The sequence below is a fragment of the Photinus pyralis genome, unplaced genomic scaffold, assembly GCF_008802855.1.
Source record: "Photinus pyralis isolate 1611_PpyrPB1 unplaced genomic scaffold, Ppyr1.3 Ppyr1.4_LG7, whole genome shotgun sequence".
Lineage (NCBI taxonomy): Eukaryota > Metazoa > Arthropoda > Insecta > Coleoptera > Lampyridae > Photinus > Photinus pyralis.
In genome coordinates this window covers 12167817-12191019 of record NW_022170738.1, presented here as the reverse complement: position 1 = coordinate 12191019, position 23203 = coordinate 12167817, and the positions used below count along the sequence as shown (strand labels likewise).

At 34.9% G+C, this 23203-nt stretch overlaps 1 long non-coding RNA gene across 1 annotated transcript in view; it reads right to left on the bottom strand.

Moving 5' to 3' along the window:
- Nucleotides 1–18605, bottom strand: part of LOC116177072 — a 52179-nt gene extending 33574 nt beyond the window's left edge. Inside the window, exon 1 of the long non-coding RNA XR_004146596.1 lies at nt 18387–18605. This is a non-coding gene — a long non-coding RNA (uncharacterized LOC116177072). The remainder of the gene's footprint in view (nt 1–18386) is intronic.
- Between the last annotated feature and the right edge of the window lie 4598 nt (nt 18606–23203).

Genomic DNA, 23203 nt, shown 5'->3' with positions numbered 1-23203 from the left:
TTGAATTGTGATTTGTGTGACAAGTGTTGAAAAGAGAATTCTTTCCCAAGAGGAGATTTCTTTGGACTTCCAAAAATTCAAGATTCTCGACGATGCTCCCAAACTTTTCATGTGCCACCCCGAGAATTTTGCCTCCTTAGATTTCCCAACCGATTTATTCGACTATTCGTATTGTAGGAATCGTCGAACAACGATTTTGGTGCAATATAAGAGTATGTACGTTTTTACAAAAATAAGTAAACTTTTCTATGTATTAAAATACCGTGCTTGATATATTCTCGAAGCTATTCTCATGTTACAAAATTAGTTAAATGGGAGAAAAGTTGCGCAATCAAAGGTTTAAGAAGATAAGCATTTAATCCCTGAAATTTTTTTTGGTTTTTTGCAATATTTTGAAAAAACTGGATTTTTCGATTTTACGAATATTTGTTCGGCTTTAATATTTGACCTACAGCAAAATCAATGACACTGCTTCACGGTAACTTTTAATGCTCTTTAAGGTGGCGCTGTTAATTTTAAATTTTTTAATGCCACGTTTCGTGTGCGGAGCCAGCATTAACTTCATTTTTTTAAATACGGCCCTTATATTCCGGAATGATATTCTTAAAGCCCTTTATTCTGAATATCAATTATATAGAGCACTTTTGATGTAGTTGTGGAAGGTCCAAGGCCCATAAGGAAGAAGAGGAAGAAAAGAAAGACATTCATGTATACAACTCAAATCTCATTTGTACCAAAATTGTACCTAGTGCTTCCGACGCTAGGCGCATATATAGGCGCCACCCCCCACTGTTGTGACTCGAGTTCTAATTGTGCTAGAGTACTTATCTAGGTATCATTCGATTCGAAAGCTTATTTCATATGCAGATAATTAAAAATATGAAACATAAGAAATATGCAGTTTTAATTATATGTAATTAATTTGTATAATTATTTTTCGAAAAAATGGATTTCATTGAGAAAAGGGAAAAAACGTTCCAAATTAAGTCAAAATGTATTCAAACGAATAGAAAAAAGTACCCTTTGCATTGACTGTTTGATTACTTGACAGGCGTCCGCCAAAGGTAATATTTTGTTGGGGGCTACCATGTTCCCTTTGCCGATACTTCACCCGCAATTCGCATTTTGGAGAATGCCGCTAAAAACCCTCCACAAAATAGTACTCAATTTTTGGGGTACTCCTCATAGCTCGAGCTTCTATTGGCGACAACAGACTGAGAGACCGCGATTCGAACTCTAAGAAACTTTGGGCACCCAAAGTCGACTACTCCTCGAAGACGCACGAATCACCACGTTAGTATAACACGCTCGGAGATAAAGTGGTTAATTACACGGCCCCAGGTGCACTCCTGGTCTAAAGAACTCTTCTATGGTGCCGCATTTGCTGCCAGCCAGCCAGCCAGCCGGTCAGCCAAAGTGAGATTAAAAGCTACTTTGCAAAAATGCACTAAAAAGGGCCCGAAGCGGTTGTACGTGACACACTAATATTATGACTTTCAAGATAAATTTCAGAATTATTTTGAATTTAGGGGCAAAATAAAATTTTAAAACCGCATGATGATGAATTTCCAAAAAAATGAAAGACTCTTCATGGATTTTAGAAACTTTCCTTTATTTTGAACCGAAGACTATGATACTTAAGTATAAGTATCGTACTTACGTAATCGTAGGCTTCGCTTGAACTAATAACAGAGTAATGAGATGTTTCATATTTTAGCAATTGGAATTTTCTTGCCAGTTCCAATTGCATTTACTCTACAAGTTCATGATTTAATGCAACACCCTGTGTCAGTCATTTTTATTGATTGGTATCGGCTGCCTTCATGGTTACCATGGATACAATAAACTAAACAAAATTTAATCCATGGCTTACTATTTAAAAACCGGAAAAAAATTATTTTTAGTTCATGGTTCGTATTGTGATACATCAATGTCATCAGGAAAAAGAACGCACAACATTGAGATCAAGATATACAGGGTGTTACATTTAAAAAATGCTAAGTTAGGGGAAATCTCACAAAAGGTGGTTCAAAAAATATTGTGACCACACCACAGGATTCTATGTAAAAATATCTAAAACAGTCAGTTTTTACCTTTTTTCTATCTTTACATGGGTAGCAAGATATGATAATATCTCAAAAAGTCAAACTTTTCGTTTTCACCTTGTACCTCTGAAAAACTCCGATTGATTATATTTGTTATTAAACGTTTCATAAAAAAGTTGCACAGGGTCGCGAAAACCGCAAGTTTCTATATCTTTAACAACAGCTGAGATTCAGTTCAGTCTCAACCGAAATAGGACACACGGTACAGTCTGGAGTTACAACTTAATGCTTGTTTTGTATAAGTACTGATTTTTGCGACACTTTCCATATGTAGTGTCTAAAAATACGATACGAAATTTTTTACTGTCGGGTTAGAACGATGATATTCGGTCGTTTTTTCCAAGTTCACAAATAAATTTTGAATTCGTTATTTTTTTCTGATTCTGAAAAGATATCAAAAAGCAAATAACTCTTCCTCATAGGCACATTTTCAACTCCACAAGATGTTGCCCATAGATTTTTACTGCCACGTTTCGTCTTTGAGTAACCACCATCAACTTCATATTTTTATATGGACCAGAAAAAAAGTACATACTCTATTGACTTTTTGAGTAGAATTTTTTATTACGAATGTATGGCACAATATGATTCTTTACTAGATATGTCATTTAATGAAACCAGCATTGAATCATTTTAACATTTTCTCAACGCCTACTGCGCCAAAATATTAAAAAATTAATAACGAACCTTTTTTCTGATTTAAATCATAAACAATTTTTAACATTATCGCGAGCATTATCGTGTAGTAGGCGTTGACAAATGTCAAAATAATTCATTGATGGTTCCTGTAAATGACATAATAATGAATCATATTGTGCCATACATCGTTGTATTAGTAATTAATTATAAACGCTACGCAATACAGTATGTACTTTTTTCGAGGTCTATAAAAAATATAAAGTTGATTACGGTTTCTCAAAGACGAAACGTCGCAATGAAAATCTGTGGGCGCCATCTTGAAGAGCTTCAAAAGTGTTATTTGTTTTTTGATACCTTTTCAAACAGATTAAAAAATAAATAAAAACAAATGTGTTAAGTATTGTTCCAAAATGAAAAATAATAATTCGGAAATTTATTCAAAACTATAGAAGTGCGTAGAACTTCGAATTTTTAGAAATTGTAATTTCTTCGCATTTGACATGATCTTGATTTTTGCAGAACTAAAAACTTTTATTATAAAATCCGTCTAGTTCCCATTGAGGGGTCCGCCATCTTAAAAATTTGTAGTAAAAAACCTCGTGCGAGTTCTAGAGAAATGGATGAAGAATGTATCACTATCGTAATTTTAAAAAAATTAATACAGTCCTGATGAAATTCAAGAAAATACAGATTGCCAAGGAAATTTGACAACCTTTCGTAGTTATAGTGAACATAATCAAATCACTCGCTTACGAGTTATGAAAATATACTAAATTTGTAACTCAGGCATCCTAATGGCACACAAAAACCAAAAAATAAATACTAAATTTAACAGTTACAGGCAGTAAAACAGTGTTGACCTGAACCTATAATTGTTTAATTTTCCGGTGGGCTCATCCACGCTTATCTTTTGGTTTTTTTATTATTACTATATGTGTGACTCATTCAGTAATCAATCCTTAAGAACACCCCAGTTCAATACTAAAAATGCTAACCAGAACTTATATACCAGGTCTGTTTGCAAAGAAATCCACATCCAACCCTCGTCGGATGGGGTGCTTGTAGGCTTACTTTATAATCTTCAAATATTGACACAATTTTTATACAGCGATAGCAAAGGGCAAAAGGCTGTATGGAAAATCCAACAAATCGTTTGGCGCCCTTCACGATTCCATAATTTTGTTTGATGAACCACTAAATTACAAGCCCTTTCGCATCATTTACTCAAACGCACATAAAAATGTTAAGAAATCTCGACTATAAATTCCCCACAGCGAATCTTAATATCCGATTGGAATGCATCACACTTCTTAAAAAAGGATTTCGGTATTTGAAACGATAAAAATTGTGTCATCGCCAGTGAAATCGAGAAAAAAACAACATAAATTTCACAAGCGTGGAAAAAATAAACGAACGACCACACTGATGCATAACTCGGTCATGCACCTACTTTTTTTTCCCCGTGGCAAGTGACAAAATTTATCGATCTCGCCGCATCTGATTCGAATTTAAAACAATTTTTCGATAGAGCAATAAATAGGACAGTGGCTGTAACGGTCTTCTCATTCAGTTTTTATTTAAAAAAATGAGTAGGCGCCTATATCGACCGCGCGCGCTTTCTCTATTTATAAACGACCCGCTTATTCCTTGGACGCTTCCAGGACCGCATTTAAAATTGTTACAGTTGGGAAGTCGGGACGCGATAACTTCGGGAAGGAAGTCGACCAGACTCTGAAATTCAGATTAAAAAACGTGCGTATGTTTTTTTTCGCGGCACAATTAAATCTGTTTATATTTCAGTGTCTCGACCGCAATTATGGCAAGGTTAGCGCTTTTTTTTGGTGGATTCTATTTTCAATTACATCTGTTGGATGATGTTTTGCCATTATTATTAAGTGGCATTAATCGTACAGGTCACAGATCGAAATATTCAAGGTCGCTTCAATTTTTGTCTTGGCGTGACTGTGATTAATGGCCTAATCATCCGCCATGGAAACGTGACGCAAATTGAAAAGCGACATAACCGATAATGCATCTTCCTATTGTTGTCTCGCCACCAAAAACCCCTCGTCTTGGTTGATCTCGCGCGAACAATGCTGCCTTTTAGCCGCAGGTTCTGGGAAGTTTCGGAAATTGTCTCTTTCATTGCTTTTCGGAGAAATCGTCTTCGTATGATGAGAGAGTTTTGGGGTGACATTGCGTACTGACAGAGGTCAGCCTCATTTCAATAAAATTAAGGGTGAGAAAAGTTAGCAACCTCCCCAAACTAGCAACGGAAGATGGTTTTCTAACTTTGGTCACATTCATGACTTCTTGGATCAGCAAATCAAATTTTGCTTAATCTCAAAACGGTTCAATAAGGCGAAAATTCATTTCGTTTTTGGTCTCGTAGGTCGCACAAAATTTCCGTTGGGCGTAAAATCCCACAATCTGGGTGACTAACAAAATTACGATCTGTACGTTTTGAAAAATGCGTAAGGGGTGCAAACAATGTGTTCATTATTCATCATTATTTGCAAAATTATAAACATACATATATGAAAAGCTGGAGAAAAGCCTTAGAAATCATTACTAGGGGGTTTTCTGGAGCACAGAGTCCATATCTGCCCTCGAAATGAACCGGGGATGCTCTGGCAAATTGCAGACTAAATTTTTCACCCCACTGCGCCCCTGTAGAGCCGCCTCTGAGCATCCCCGGGAAATTTCTAGGGTAAATATGGACCCGGCGACCACGACAACTCCGAACAAACAATTTAAGAGCAATTTCTCGGCATGGTTAATTAATTTTTCACTCAACTGCACTCTCGGCACGCCATAGCGCCACCATTTGCGCAATTTTCAAAAAATAGCTCAACTAGTATTGCACAGGGTGGTCCAAATTGGACACTTTCTTATGGAAACGCCCATTATTTTAAGAGATATAAAAAAATTGACCTAAATGTCTCGAGTTCAATTTTAAACGAGATTTTCAGGGGAAAATCACTGCCTAATATTGCACTTTAGATATTAAAATATTTTTATTGGAAGGATTGTTTAAAACTACAATTTCTTGGTTATCTGCATCATTTATTTATATATTATATCACATTTGTTTTATTTACATAACTTTTTAAGTCATTTGGTTTTTGTGTTATTTGAAATTAAAAATATTTCGAACTAATAAACATTTCCAAATAACCAAGAAATTGTCATTTTAAACGATCCTGTCATCTTTTGTTCGCCATGGAAACGTAGATTTCTGCAGTAAAAATATTTTAATGTATAAAAAGTAATATTGCAAATAATATTTAATATAAATACAAGTGATGTATCAAAAAATTTTTTGAAATTTTACACTCTTCAAAATATATAGGGTGGTCCGTAAAATTAGTTTAGGGTCGTATAAGAAAAACTAAACACTCTGTATAAAAACTGTGAATCGCGATGGATTTTACATAAAAAAGTGTCCTAATAAAGATTTCGCCGATTATCTTTAATAATTATTATGCATTTATTTTTTTTTTATTTAAAAGATTAGAGATGGCCGAATTCTGTTTGTGCCAGTGATTTTCTCTTTAAAATTGAGCTCCTGACACCTAGGTCCATTTTTTTCTATCTCTTAAAATAAAGGGTGCTTCTATAAGAAAGTGTCCAATTTGAACCACCCTGTACAACATCTTTCAAAAAATAAAAAGTGCACTTTTGCGCTCTTGATGTCTGTCTGTCTGTCTGAGTCGCAAAGGCTCCGGAACTACATCACTTGCAGACTTAGTATTGGTGTCATTCTATCAGAAATTAAAAATTACCACCGGTCTTGATACATTTTAGATGTGCCTTAAGACTGGATTTATGTTTGGTGCCGAAAGCGGACTGAGCACCTTGGTGATCTTGTATGTTAATGTGATTTATAATTAGATTTATCATTTGTTGCATAGTTACACTGGGCACATTTTAAATTCGCGGTAGTCTCGTGCTATTGCGCATGTGCGGTGTGCTACAGATGCTCCTTATTGAATGTAAATGGGGGGCTATGTAAATAAATAAATAAATATCTATGTACATTTATGATATAAGGGTGGTCCCTATAAAAACAAATGGATACCATGTGTCAAAAAATGGATTGCGCATGCGTAAAATACAACTTTTTTATTTATGGTGGGAGTTTCCCGAACATTTCCTAAAAAGTAACATGAACGCACATTAAAAATTGACTACTGTGCATACGCAGACTTACATTTCTTATTTGTGGCCGCATTCATCCGAAAGTTCAGCGGAAGATACCTCCTATAAAAGCAAATTGAAATCGCCTTTCAAAAATTGATTGGCGTGCGTAGACATCTCTTATTTGTGAAACACTCTCCCTGAAATATTAGCTGAAGCAGAAAGAATGCTTTAATGTGCGCATTTACTAAGAAAGATTAATAGAGCTAGTCAAGAATATCCCCAAACAATAAAATTTCGTCCAATACGTTATATTTACATTTCCCAGCTTATTCCCCCAAATTTTCTTGCACTGCCTTAGACTATTTTCTCAAAAATTGATACATTTTGCTCATTTCCCCAGAATTTTCTCTTAATTCCTTATATAACTGTGAGGAAACGAATATATTATTCAATTCAAGGGAGCACTCACTACTTCTCACTAAGTTTTTAGGTTTTTCGTAATAAACTGTCTAGTAAGTTCCTAAAATTTCCTTATATTTTCCTAGCATCCCTTCATTTTCTGAAATGTTATTTGCATGCTCGTTTAAGAAACCAATTGTTTTAATGTGCCTGCCTTCACCTTTAATTAAAGTACCCACTTTTATTAATCACATTTTCTTAAATTGCATTACTTCTTTCTATTTTCGTAGCTTTTCGTACACTTTTATTACATCAAAACCTTTAATCTTATCTTTCCTTCGATTTTATTTTCCTAAAGCCGGCGTTGCACGCGAAGCTTGCGTCGATCGGTCAGAGTTATATTATACTTCCCCTCTTATTCCCCATATTTGTGTTCCGGTCATTGTTATTCGTAATATGGTCGCTGCAAGAAGTATGTGGACTCGAGCTCTTAAGAAAGACCAATTGAAAACGTGCCTAATTTTGCATTCGGTAGCTTATGGCACCTAAACCAAGGAAATTTTTTTTTTAAATTTTAATTACATATGCTTCTAGTAAATACAAGCACATCGCATATTGTAAAAATCAGGTGTGCGTTTGCGTAGACTTCTTATTTACCTTGGTGTACACATAAATAGTCCGTCACATGACCGTTCTGGAAGTACTGATCAATTATTGGAAAATGCGCTAACTTTATTCGCCATGGCGAAAATCGTAGTATTTTTTTGATTTTGCATTTTTGAAAATTTAGTTGTAGTATACCTCGCCGCATACATTATCTCCTCGTTAATGGTGAGTAGATGGCAAATTGTAAAGCCACGTGAAGAATTTTTGTAGCGGACGTAGGCATAAAATGTTAATAAAAAGAGATGGAGAAATAACATTTCATATTAACAGCACAAACAGTGTTTAACTAGGTAGCACTCTACTATTGAGTACTGCATAACATTGGCTTTGTGAAGAGACGCAAAGTGTGCTAAATCACTGGTTGCGAAAGATTTAGATGTTGATCGTGAAACATTTTTGGATTTAACTTATTCTTAATAAGTACGTAAGGTCACATATAGGGTCTCTCATTTAAGATTTAATTAAATTGAAAATGTGTCCAGTGCGACTATGCAGCGAGTGATAAATCTAATTATAAAATACATTTATTAACACATAATATCACCAAGGATAAACATAAACATAAATCCCGTCTTAAAGCATATCTTAACATCGACCTGCTCAGAATTTAAAATGTGACCATTGTGATTTTTACACCAAGTACAAATCCAATATTAAAATTTTAAAACACATCTTAATATATCAAACAAAGTCGTGTTAGTTATACCATTTTATAACTCAAGAAGGGCTGGACCGATTTTCATGATCTGATGATTTGTGTCTGCAGCCTACCTAAACCATTTATCTGTTTGCGATCAAACTTTGGGAAATGGTTTGGACGTGCCCGCGAAAGTTTCTGAGTTAGCCAAACGCGAAATTCGAAATTCCCATGGAAATGGGAAAATCACGATTTTACATTTTACGAAAATTCTATTAGAATAACACATTTACTTATATGTAACGTGAATAGCATGCAGCATTGCATCCGAATTCTTATAGAAAAAGCCTTTCTTTATAAACAAGCATAAACCTAGATCGAAGCTTAAGTACGAGCTTAAGTACAAACAGCCAAGCAACGTAATTCTTGTGGAAAATTTTCTCAAACAGTTCATTAACAGTTTCCCGCGACAAAATAGCGCCATTATGTTGACTTGCAAGATCTAATTGTCTCCAACGCCTGTAATGTAACTGCGATGTATAGATGTGGCGCCGATGTGGCAGTATAAATCTTTTGGTACCAACAAGCACTCAATAAACTTTTCATTTGTAAGCTAGAGCTAGTATATATCTCGGTAAATATCAACTGTATACAAAATTTTTCTTTATGAAAGTTGTTTAACATTTTATTTCCCATTTCATTGTTTTTATTTCGGAAAACAAATGAATAACGAAAAACAATTGATTTTTATTAAATAGAAATGCACATTTTCATTATAGACTCATTTGATAGGTTGTTTTTTCTCTTTTCAATGACGTAACACGTTAGTACCCGTGTCGAAGTAATTTTTATTTGAAGCTTTTTGTGATAAGTCATGCAAACTGCCTTGCAGTTCATGGTGACCATTTTGAACATTCATTACGATGAAAACCATTACTGCTAATTTCGTTTTGTTACCGTTCATTTGTTTTATTTTGGTGTAGGATATCTGGATTAATGTTATTGATCTAATTATAATAAATTTTTTTTTAAAAGTTTCTTGAATAAAGCCACTAACATGTTCTATCATCGAAAAGAGAAAAAAATCTCTGTCAAATGAGCCTAATGAAAAGGTAAACTACCATTTAAAACAATTCAATTGTTTTTCGTTACTCATTTGTTTTCTGCAATAAAAACAACTGAATGCTGCCTTATTATGGGAAATAAAATCTTAATCAACTTTCAAATAGAAAAAGTTGGTATATTTTCGACAGTTACCGAGATATACACTATATTCCTCGCTATATTCCATATATAATGGACACCCTGTATAATTGCGAAGTACAGCTGCAATACCTCTAGACTGATCAGATCTAGAAATACCTACTTCCGTGTTGTTGAGATTGCACACTATCTATATGCAAACATGGCAACGGTTAGAAAAAGGGGTTGTCAGAACGTTAACACAATCTGTTCGAACATGCAAACCAATGAAGTTGGACGAAACCACTTGCGGCAAGAAATCGCGAAACTCTCGAGATTATCGACGTACCGGTGGCGAGAACTTGAACTACTTGAAGAATCGGGTTAACGACTACGGCTTTCAAGCATGCGGCGCAACTAAACCCAATTCTGGATGAAATAATGAGCTGGTGCACTTGACATCAAAGCAGGAAAATTTAAAAATACGATCCTGCATAAGAAATACTTGCGAAATTCCCGTAAGCAAACTCGTCCATGCGTAAAGATTTATAGATTATCCACGGCGTTAACGGCAAATAAGTACACTCCGATCTTGTTTATTATAAATACAGGGAAGCTGAACAACAATGAGAAATTGTGCGTCTTTTGCTGTCGTGCGAATGCAAATCTGTTTTTTTTTTTGGAATTCCGTTTTGCCTGGTTAACGCAAAATCGATGGAGCCTTAGCTCAAAATCCGAATGCAGTGTAGGCGAGATTTCAAGCTTAAACTGCAAGAAACCGACGAAGCCGGGATAAAAATGAGGTCGATATCTTTTTCATCATTTATTGGTTGCGCAGAGGCTTGGCCGAAGGAAATCAAATTTAATTTATGCTCGATATTAAACCCATTGACATACACAAATGTCTTTATTTTATTGCTTCTGCCCATAATGGATAAATTACCAAAGCGTTGCCTACATTGCTAGATAATGTGCGTGGACGGAAAAGTTTGCAATCGCGAGATCAGTCATTGATCAATGTTCCAATTTTTCCGCATTATACACGCTTCACATTTATTCCCATCTCAAGAGGAAATAATAATATTCATACTATAACGGAAAATATCTTCAACAATCAGATGGGAATTTAAGCGAGGAAGGGAATTAATCCACCATACCTCTTTTTTTAATTTAATTAAACGCCATTGCAATCAATTCGTCAACGGTCATTTACAGTAAAAGTTGAATAACACAGGCTCAATCATAGATCCCTAGCGTACACCACAGGAAAGAAGTATTTGTACTGTTCAGCTCTGCATTTATGTGTACCCTCCTTTTGTGTCCCAAATTCAGTTGTATCCTCGGTGGATAAACGCGTCCTACCCGCAATACAATAACAAGAACGAAGTAAAATAATCAAATAACAAAGTTCTAAAATTGGTGGCGACCTTTAACGATCGTAAAACTTTTTAAAGCAAATTTAGTACAAGGTTATCAGGTTAAAAAGATGTTCCATCATAGACACTAATAGCCATAGTTGTCGTCGTTGCTATTTTGTTTATGTTGAAATTATGCAAATTTCAATTCATTAGCTGAGTAACGTTTCAATTGTTGCGCGGTGGCCCAAAGGGAGGCGGACATATATTTGTAGATTATGCCAAGCGAGTTTATAAAAATACACATTAAATTGTCCCGGTTCCCACATACGCACGGAAAAATAGCTTATATACAGAGAATACGACGACCTAACGTCAAGGATTTTGGGTACAAAGTTAGAAAAATTAACATCTTACCGGCATCCGTGGCGCTGGGCGTAAGGAGAGCTTCGTGATCTCTTAGTGCTATTTTTGAAACAGAAGTTGGGTGGGTTATTTTTAAAACTTTAGGATGTTCGTTGTTGCGCAATGCATGTAGTTACTTTTAAAGGTCCTTAAAATAGAGAATGAATATTTTGCGGGAAGGAGATTCTCTCTGCATTTTATAAGGAACCGGTGATAAGTACTTGTTGAACGTCGTCGAACCGCATCAACTGCGAATAAATTTGAGTTTTTTTGGATCAAAACCACCTGCTTTAAACTGTGACAACTAATTTAAAATTGAAGGAGACACTACTTAAAACCAATAAGAAATTTTCTATATTTTCATTCCCTATAATGTTTCCGTTCAGATACTTACAGAGATTGAATACTTCCTGCCCGTAAAAAAACCTCTGCCATGGTTTATTAGGTATGTGTTTGCTTCAAATGACAAATGTTCTCAAGATGTTGCTAAATTGTGAATTCACGAGGAATATTACTCCATGATTTCTGGGCAGCCATTGGGTACTCTTAAGAAACTTGTGCGAGTGTGTGTGGCATAACTTTCTTTTAGGACAGTGGCGCCATACTACATTTTTTTATTTTAATTTCCCGTTCAACAATGTAAGTCTATGAATTAATGAAGAATACCGATAATTGTAATTATTATTTTTTTTATTTTAATCAAATAGGTTTGATTACTAATAAAATTGACAATTAAATTTACTGAAGTATTCTTTAGTCAATCATGAGTTATCTGTTATCGTTAACAAGAAAATAAAACACTGTAACATACTATATTGTGATTAAAAAAAGTTGTTAATAGTCGTCTAATCAGACCTGCATTTCCTAATTTTATAAACGGAGTATTTACCATCACACAAAACTGTAGATTAATCCTCATCTTTGATAATAAAAAGTATGCATGCAATCATACTCGAACTGGGACACCCAGTAGTCCGTATTAAAGATTCTTTACAATGGTTTTCTTTTCACAATAGAACAACCCCCAGCAATTTTTTTATTCAAATTTTCTATGCCCAGAAAGTGGTGGTCATGTGTATTGTGGCCTAGAGATATCAAGATATACTGTTAACAAACCTCGAACCAAGAGAAGTTGTGCTTCAGTAGATAACATTTAATTTTATTTATTATTTAACTATTATACAAATAATTTACTGTATGCAATATCGAAAGGGTAAAAAATTGTCGGAGGAGTTTTAATTTTTCGCTGTCCCATATTTATTACTTTCTAAATTACCTCTGTAATTCCGTTTCGAATTGCCTTAATTTAAATTTTAATTATACAAACCGTTTTCTGTGTTAATGGCATAAGTACTTTCTTTAGAGCTTGGAAGTAATTGCGTCGATACAATTTAACTAAAACAAATGAAATCGATGAATCTGCCAATCACTTGCAAGAATGTTTTAAATCCATTTTTCCGGGAGGACTTAAATTATAAATCCCTTTGCATTTTAAATTAAGTCTTGACCTCAGCGTTCCGAATACATTACGCTAAATTTAAGCAAAACCCGAGGCAAAACGCAAGGCGATGCTATCTAGCTACAAGAGAGGCTTAATTCAAAGTTTTTCGATCTGGGTTTCTACTGAAACAGTTGAGGTATTATTCGAAATAAGTTCGCCCTGAGAAGAGCAAAGCACTGTGGAATTCTGGTGTACAACCCCTTGAATCTCATATAATTTTTATAGAATTCAAGAAATTATTATGGAATTCATTTGGAATTCTTTTTCAGGCTGTGGCATATTTTATTTTTATATAATTATCTCAAAAATTCCCTAGAATTCATTAAACATTCTTGAAGTGAGTATCTCGGTGAGTATTTCTTATCGCTCGGTATGAAACTTTCAGAACTTTGTAAGGTAGCGAAGCGAGGCGGCGCAAACGCAGAAGCCGAGGCAGAAGCCGAAGCTAGGCTCTAGTGTTGAGTCCAATGATGGCCTCAATATCTAAATATAAGTATATCCAACATTTTCTCACAACAATATTCACAGATTTCAGCATATTACGCCACATAGCCTTGGTTTTCTCAAAATAGAAAATAGTTTTTCACTCAAGTCTGCTATATTACATAATTTGATTCACCTTTGTTCCAGAATATCTATTTAAATTTTTACTTTGCTGTTAGCAATATCAGAACCCTGTACACGATACCTAAACATACTACAACAAAATACACGATACCTAAACATACTACAACAAAATACAAAGGTTGCAATTAATTAAGCAGGAATACATATTTAAAAAAATCACTTTACAGAAGACCGCATCTCAATCGCAGAGTATGGTGAATGGTGATTATCACGAGGAAAAATTAATCTCCTCCAAAAAATAATTGTATCAGGAGCACAGAACAGGAAATTCCTTTAACAGAAACTAGCATGTCAGGAGTTTCGACTTCTTCTCCAAAGGAGCAGAGAATAAAAGTTATTTTACAGAAGCCGACATCTCAGTGACCTAGTACGTTGATTTATCCCTAAGAATCATTTATCAGGAACCTGAATGTTTAACATAACGTGACTTCTTCAAAAAGTAATTGTATGAGGAGCACAGAACAAAAAATTCCTCGGAAAATTCATTACACAGAAATTGGCATATCAAGTCTCTTGGTATGATCATCAACCCTATAACTTTTCATTGAGAAGTCTGATCGTAAAAGTACGAATTGTTTTGGATTCTACGCACCAAAATTAATAAGAAAAAGTGTTTTCCTGAGAAATTTTGGGGAAGTCGATTTTTGGTAAAAAAGGAAGGTTGTACACTGCCTTTTTTTAAGGCACGAAAAAAAAATTGTCTCAGATCGACCCGGAAAAAAAATTTCTCATAGAATGCGGCCTGTAGAATCCATAATTTCAAACAGTTCCAAGATTGGGCTACTAGTTCAAAAGTTACAGCCCGTTGAATTTTCTTTCGAAATTGGTTTCTAGTCTATAATTTTTGATTGAGAAGTCTGATCGAAAAAGTACGAATTGTATTGGTTTCTACGCACCAAAATTAATAAGAAAAAGTGTTTTCCTGAGAAATTTTGGTGAAGTCGATTTTTGGTAAAAAAGGAAGGTTGTACACTGCCTTTTTTTAAGGCACGAAAAAAAAATTGTCTCAGATCGACCCGGAAAACAAATTTTCTTATATAATGTGGCCTGTAGAATCCATAATTTCAAACAGTTCCAAGATTGGGCTACTAGTTCAAAAGTTACAGCCCTTTGAATGTTTTTTCGAAATTGGTTTAGCTACTCTATAACTTTTGATTGAGAAGTCTTATCGAAAAAGTACGAATTGTTTTGGATTCTACGCACCAAAATTAATAAGGAAAAGTGTTTTCCCGAGAAATTTTGGTGCAGTCGATTTTTGGTAAAAAAGGAAGGTTGTACACTGCCTTTTTTAAGGCACGAAAAAAAAATTGTCTCAGATCGATCCGGAAAAAAAATTTTCTCATAGAATGTGGCCTGTAGAATCCATAATTTCAAACAATTCCACGATTGGGCTACTAGTTCAAAAGTTACACCCCTTTGAATTTTCTTTCGAAATTGGTTTCTAGTCTATAACTTTTGATTGAGAAGTCTCATCGAAAAAGTAGGAATTGTTTAGGATTCTACGCACCAAAATTTATAAGAAAAAGTGTTTTCCCGAGAAATTTTGGTGCAGTCGATTTTTGGTAAAAAAGGAAGGTTATACACTGCCTTTTTTTGAGGCCCGAAGAAAAAATTGTCTCAGATCGACCCGGAAAAAAAATTTTCTTATAGAATGTGGCCTGTAGAATCCATAATTTCAAACAGTTCCAAGATTGGGCTACTAGTTTAAAAGTTACAGCCCTTTGAATTTTCTTTCGAAATTGGTTTCTAGTCTATAACTTTTGATTGAGAAGTCTGATCGAAAAAGTACGAATTGTTTTGGATTCTACGCACCAAAATTAATAAGGAAAAGTGTTTTCCCGAGAAATTTTGGTGCAGTCGATTTTTGGTAAAAAAGGAAGGTTGTACACTGCCTTTTTTAAGGCACGAAAAAAAAATTGTCTCAGATCGATCCGGAAAAAAAATTTTCTCATAGAATGTGGCCTGTAGAATCCATAATTTCAAACAATTCCACGATTGGGCTACTAGTTCAAAAGTTACACCCCTTTGAATTTTCTTTCGAAATTGGTTTCTAGTCTATAACTTTTGATTGAGAAGTCTCATCGAAAAAGTAGGAATTGTTTAGGATTCTACGCACCAAAATTTATAAGAAAAAGTGTTTTCCCGAGAAATTTTGGTGCAGTCGATTTTTGGTAAAAAAGGAAGGTTATACACTGCCTTTTTTTGAGGCCCGAAGAAAAAATTGTCTCAGATCGACCCGGAAAAAAAATTTTCTTATAGAATGTGGCCTGTAGAATCCATAATTTCAAACAGTTCCAAGATTGGGCTACTAGTTTAAAAGTTACAGCCCTTTGAATTTTCTTTCGAAATTGGTTTCTAGTCTATAACTTTTGATTGAGAAGTCTGATCGAAAAAGTACGAATTGTTTTGGATTCTAAATCCTAGTACCGAGTCTAGTACGGGTATCTTTATAAAGGCGGAATTCGAAGATGTTGGCGGATTTACAGAGAAATATAATGGATGTCCGAGGATATTCATCGAGACCCCAAGGATATCCTCGAGGATATCCTTGAAAACCTGAGCAAAGGATGGCCATCAAGGATTTCCGAAGATATCTGGGGCATATCCATGGATCTACTTCCATTGAATGGATGTTTGGTGTACGAATTTCTATCTGGGATTTCCCCCTCGGTTTTAAAGATCCTTTTTTAAACTTATCTAGAATCGTATACCTATTGTGAGTGTATTTGGAAGAAATCATAAAAATTCAGTCAAATTAGTAGACACGCTGCAGATGCCAAGCACAACAATTTAAGTAGATCTAAGATGGGGAATAAGGAATACGGAATGAGGATGCCGTGACGATTTTTATCAACCTAAACTCGTTAGATTGTGATTTGTTAAGAAAATAGACTGAACTGTACATCAATTATTGCTTTAAATAGAAGTAGTAATGGCACTTGGGATTGTTGGACATGGGAGTCCAGCCAATCCTTTTACCATTTTATTTTGCCCCTATAAACAATTTTCAAATGTGGGTGTAAATAGAACCTCAATTAAAAGTTCGAAATGTTTAAATTTTTAATTACTGTTAGAACGAAATTTTTCCATTAAGCAAGCCTTTTATATCAAACGGTATATTATAAAGCTAGTATACTTCGAAACGCGCGCTGTAAAAACAATTTTGTAGATATCCTCGGTAAAGGAACATATAAAATCGAGTATAAAATAGAAGGATTTTAATTTCAATATTTTAAATTTAGTATCTGATATATGTGGCAGGTTAAAAGACATAAACGAACCCTCGATTTCATTATCGAAATGCAGGTGTTGGCGAGATAAACAGAACTGCATTAACACTATACTCGGTCTTCTTGTAAAGGGATCTCAGTCGATTTTAAGCAAAGAAACTATTCGCAACGGTACGTCTAAATTATATATGTACGTCAAAAGGGACTGGTAAATTCTAGTGCCGTGTAATTCAAGCGTCTTTAGTGTATAGCGAGTGCGAGGTGTATAGTAAAATTGAGTAAACATGTGAGACGAACATTTGATCCTTGAAAGGATAAAATAATAGCGATTCATTATTGAGTACCGAATCAGAAACCACTTCCGATCAGTCCCTTTGTCAACACGTGATAGTGGTTTTTTGTTGACGCGTCTTATGAAATTTGTTATAACGAAATTACCTAATAGTAAAGTAATCATTGGTTGCAATATAAAATTCTACACACAATTTTAACCGGTACTGCAGCTAACGGTGACACGCTTCAGAACTTTTATTTAGTGACAGTGCTTCAAGTTGAAAGTGACTTTAAGTGCCATAAATTAAATAGGTTACAGCGGGTTTTTAAATTTACAATTTTGTTATGAAGATGATCATAAACTCAGTTGGAAATTTAATTGCTGTCATACCGGTGCCGGTTTTGATTGACTACCTTTCGACTCGGATCGGCTTCCGGTTTAAACCATTGGCAATGCCGGCATAACAAAATAAACAAATGCAACTCTCATTTGTGCCTTTACTACGACATATTTAACAGAGCAGTTATGCATACCGAGCGTGTTTTGTTTGCCGCTCGTCTGGCTTTTTCTACGTTCAAGGCAAAAATAAATCCTGACGGCTTATTTTTCCCCAAAGCACAACATTAACAGCGATAATAATTGTTCCATTTGCGAGAAGTGCCGACTGTAAAAAAATATATATAAGTTCATTAGGAAACAACACAAAGATTAACACCTTGCACATCAGCAACCTACATTAAAAAACGCTTTTAAGCGTAAAAAAATGTGCTGTACTTTATTGAGGATTTTACGACAAGAACAGTAAAAATCCTTCATAAACATTAACATTATAAAAACGAAGCCCGTTAGAAAAACACGAAAAAAAGGGAAAGCTGCAAGCTACTACTCAAATGAAAAATATCGATTCGAATTTAAATAAATTAAAATGGCTCCAAAAAAGAAGAGTAAAAGGAAACGAATGACCCTGACTCTTTAGATTAAAGAGGTCAATTTCATCGAATACGTCCCAGTAAAATACATTTTGGGGTGGGGAAGGAGGGGAGACGAATTTAAAAAAAATGTTGGAGCAAATAATTGAGGGAAATTGATCTGGTCGGAAGGAATAAAGTGAAAGATTGGATCACAATGAGTGTAGTAAAAAGAGCGCATAGACACATGACCGACTTGATAAGAAATATTCGGAGCAGCGACCTACAAAAATGATGTTGTGTAAAAAAACTTACTTTCGAATGATGTCGACGAGATTAATCCATTTACTCGCTATTTTTAGTGAAGGTTCACTTGAAACAGTGTCACATATACACACAGTTATTCACCCTTTGAGTTATATATATAAATTTTTGTGCATGTAAATAAAATTCTAACGTACGGCCGTAATACACAAACGTCCACACTACAATCACTGACACGACCAACTGATTTCCTGCGCATGAACGTTTCATCCTTCGTGGAAATGTAATGGTGGCCGGTCATGCGCCTTTTAAATAGCAGCCCGCCAATACAAAATGTCAACAAATGCCATTATTTTAATCTAATAGGTGCATGTGCTTGCGCTTCATACTTGCTTATCCAACTATGTTGATCAACAAAACATTATTAAGCACGTGCTTTAAATGCCTTTATACAGTCGCGTTACTATTTTATTATCGACATTCTTCTTTCCTGTTATATAAGGAATAGAACTACGTTTATAAATAGAACCGTTTCATTCGCCTCGGTCGCGATTGTCATGCTATCAACATGCTTAAATATAGTTTATTTATCCTAATTATCAGTTAGGGGTAGATAGACAAAAATTTATGCTACACATCACTGATAAGGGGAGATTTACTCCAACTGTCTACAGCAGTCGTACAATTTCGTAGTTTTTCCTTCTGTCTTAGCAGCTCGTTCACTTTTGGCAAGGGACCATCATCAACTTGAATGTTTAGATTCAAATTTTGCCACCACATAAACTATTCTTTAAAGTGATGCCCATCGTTGTGCGTTCTACTTTAATAAGTGTCCCCTACCTGTTAAAAATTGAATTTTTCCTATCTATAGGTACACGGTAGCACAGAAAGTGGCATTTACCTAACAGAATGCTAGTATTGCAGGTCAAAACTGTTGCAACAGGGTTAAAAGCAGTTGTAGCATGTAGATAATCGTTTAAATGTACAATAAACAGCATTTGAGACAAGCGTTCTTTATAGTTTAGGAACACTATACGGAAAAATGGACGTTGACTACGTATCGGTATTTCGTATTAGATTTAGAGTAGATAATTCTGAAGAAATGAGTCTAAAAATGCATTCATTTCACAGAACTGTAACACCCTCTATTCAAGATCTCGCTTGTACAGCTAAATAATTTGAGTCATAAGTTGTGAATGGGGTTCAGACCAGCCAACGTTAGTTTTTGATCCCTACGACCACCCTGGTAATAGCGATCGCGATCACAACACCCAACAACGACCAATACGGTCACCATGGGGGATGATTTCGCGCCAAATTGTGCATTTAGGGGATACCAATATGCCAATTTGGATGCTTAATGTATATTTAACTCAAGTGATTTTTGCATTGAAAGCAACACCCCATGAACACAAAATAATCGCTTTTTTATTATACCTGAATCACAATCTCCGTTTTAAGCACTCAAATGCGCGCGAAAAAAGGCCTTTAAAACACACGTGCTTTAAAGTTGCTAAGTAATGATACTCAAGTATGACTTTTGAAACTGTCGCATGTGGGTGAAATAAAAAATCCTCTTAGGTCGCTTTCTGTAAATACGGAACATTTCATTGGCTTGTACCTACCCTTTGGTTGAAGCTTTCACAAACGCGCGTAATTTTGGGTATGCTTCCAAATCTGTTCCACTTTTTAATCGCAGCATTGTTTGAAGTTTTGAATGAATGCACCAAAAGATAGAAGATTTAAATACCTTTGACATTTCCTTCATATGCCAGCATTATCGATGCATTTAAAACTTTATTCGTAAGTAACTTCCTATTCATCTATGGAAACAACTTTTCAAATTCTTTATAACGGGCTTTATTGGATTTGGATTTTACACCTACCAAGTTTTCTTTCGATTTTACAAGAAGCGATTTAATGGACGGTGTATTATCTTTTGCAACGGAAATCGTTTCATTCGCAAAGACGATGATTTTTATAAGGAAACGTCAAGTGACATTTCCATGGCAATCGTGTAATTACGAACACCCGGCCCACTTAATTAGACATGTATTCGAGTATAACGTCAATATGATTTCATTGTATTTCCTATTTTTAAATTAAACTGCAGGTATAATAAAAATACTATAAGATACACGTGTATAATTGGTCTTTAAAGCACTTGCAACGTTAAAGGCACTCTGCTTCGCGTCGTACCATTAAACTCGTTGCGCGTGCTTTAAAGACTTGATTATACACTTGTACCTTAATATACTATTATAATCTATTTGTGTTCATTTTGTGGGTTATCTGCAATGAAGACCTTAGCACATGACTTTTGCCCAAATAATAATAAAAGTATGATGTAAACGAAGAAATGTTGCCTTATTACATACAGAAGATACAAATTTACCTTGCCTGGAGATCCAATGTTCCTTAAAAGGAAAGGAAAAGGTGATACCAACAACGTTGCAAACTACCGGCCCATATCCATTTTGCCAACATTTTCCAAGGTATTTGAAAAACTAATTAACAAAAGAATTTCTAAATATTTTGAGGATAACAATCTTTTTTCTAATAATCAATTTGGCTTCCGTGGAGAAAAATCTACCTCTGACGCTATAGCCAAATTTGTAAAGCTCACTCTTGACTACTTTGAAAAAGGGGAGTACGCCCGCGCTATTTTTATAGACTTGTCAAAAGCATTTGATAGCGTTCAGCATGAGATCTTAATACACAAGTTAGAAAAAGTATACAATTTTAATTTGACCAGCAAATTATTAATTCAATCATACTTAACAAATAGATTCCAGTGTGTAAGAATTAACAATACTTTATCTGAAAAACTTTGTTTTACTAAAGGTGTGCCACAAGAGAGTATTCTCGGGCCACTCTTGTTTTTAATTTACATTAATGATATGCCGGGATATATTTCAAGCAGCGACAATTGCCTACTTTATGCTGACGACGCCACATTGCTTGTGGGGTCTAAACATATTGATCAGGTAATTCATCAGTCCGATTTATTGGTTCAACGGGCAAGTACTTGGTGCGAAACAAACATGTTAACTATCAATAGCACTAAAACAGCATCAATGATATTATCATTACGTTCTCATAACTTACCAACATTAAACCATGTCACCTTTTTAGAAATTTCAATTGATTGTCGACTAAATTTTGATACTCACGCGGAAGTTATTCGAGCAAAAATATGCAGGAACCTTTTCGTTTTACGCAGATTAGCGGAAAACGTTACTGCTCAAATTTTAAGGATTGCATACTTTGCTCTTATACACGGTCACTTATCATATTCCATTAATGTATGGGGTTACTATGCATGTTGGAAACCACTATTCAAACTTCAACGTAAAAGTGTAAGAATCATTGCTCATCTTCCATTTCAAGCAGATTGTCGTCAGGCATTCATTAGTTATAAAATTCTCGCATTGCCCTGTATTTTTATACATACATGCCTCTGTTTTGCTAAACGTAACGAGCAGAAATTTGTAAAAAAATTGGATATTCATCAAAATGATACTCGCAACAAACATTGTATATCTGTACCTTATTGCAGATTAACTAAAACGCAAAATAGTTTTGATTTCATGACAAAAAAAATTTATAATTGTATTCCACCGAACATTAAATGTTTACCTTACAATTCATTTAAAAACAGGACAAAATTATTTTTGTCAAAAAATGCATTTTATTCATACAGTGAATTTCTCTGCACCAACTTGCAAAATATGTAAACTTTTTAGTTTAGTAGGTATACTTTAGTTATTATAATAGAGCTCTGACGGATAAATGAAGTGAAATTTCGTTAGCGAAGATAATGTCCAATTCAGATCTACGACGATCGTATACGTTCTCTTTATCTCTAGCTGTTTAATCTCTCCACCCAATCCTAGCAGAAGATGAAGAGGACGTAGACAATCGTCATGGACAGGAATTGTCCCTACATCCCAATTGGACTATTGGACATTATCTTCGCTCACGAAATTTCACTTCATTTTGGTTACAGGTAAAGTCTAACTGTCGAAGCATAAAAATCACACCTATCAATGATTCTATGTAGAAGGAAATTTAATTCCCTACAACCTACAACCATCCCCACTTGTACGTTAAAACCTAATAAACACATGAGCAACGGCCGATTTATGGTTAACTGATGGCATTGGTGGTAAGGTTGTGGCAATAATCTACTGCATCGGGCCACTTATGGTTAATTGATGGTTTTATTTTCTCCTGTTATCATGTAACGTTTAACATATGCAGCCCCATTGCAGGAACACTATAGACATTGTCATTTTCGAGATATACGAAGCATCCATTCGCAAAGCTTAAATAGAGTGCCATGACGTGGGTGACATTTGCTCTTTGAGCCCGCCAGTGATTTCTGATTGTTTCATCCTAAGATTTTCTTGTTTGTTTATATTATTTAGTACGGTTGTTAATATTTTATTTACAAATACAAGTTGTAGATTACCTATGCGACAGAAAGTAGCAAATTGATCAGTGGTATACTTTGTTTCAAGGGTGCTGAACCTTTCGTCACACTATCTGACGTCATAGCAAAATTAAGGCAGGTCGTAAATTAGTAGTGGGTTTAAATATTGTCACATTGACGTTTCAACTTATTTATTAAGGTGTCACTATCGTTCATCATTATTAGACCGCCCAAGTTGACAATCACTTGTAGGTTTTATACCTAATGGTTAAATGGTCATGTATTTTATGAAGAGGAAGTCCGTTGGTATGAATTAAACCTTTTCCACCGTTTGTAATCACCTCATGTAACCGATTCTTTGCACCGACAATCCAAATGGATACTGCCAGAGCATCCGAAACTCTTTGAGATGAAGGGTATGATGGTTACAGAA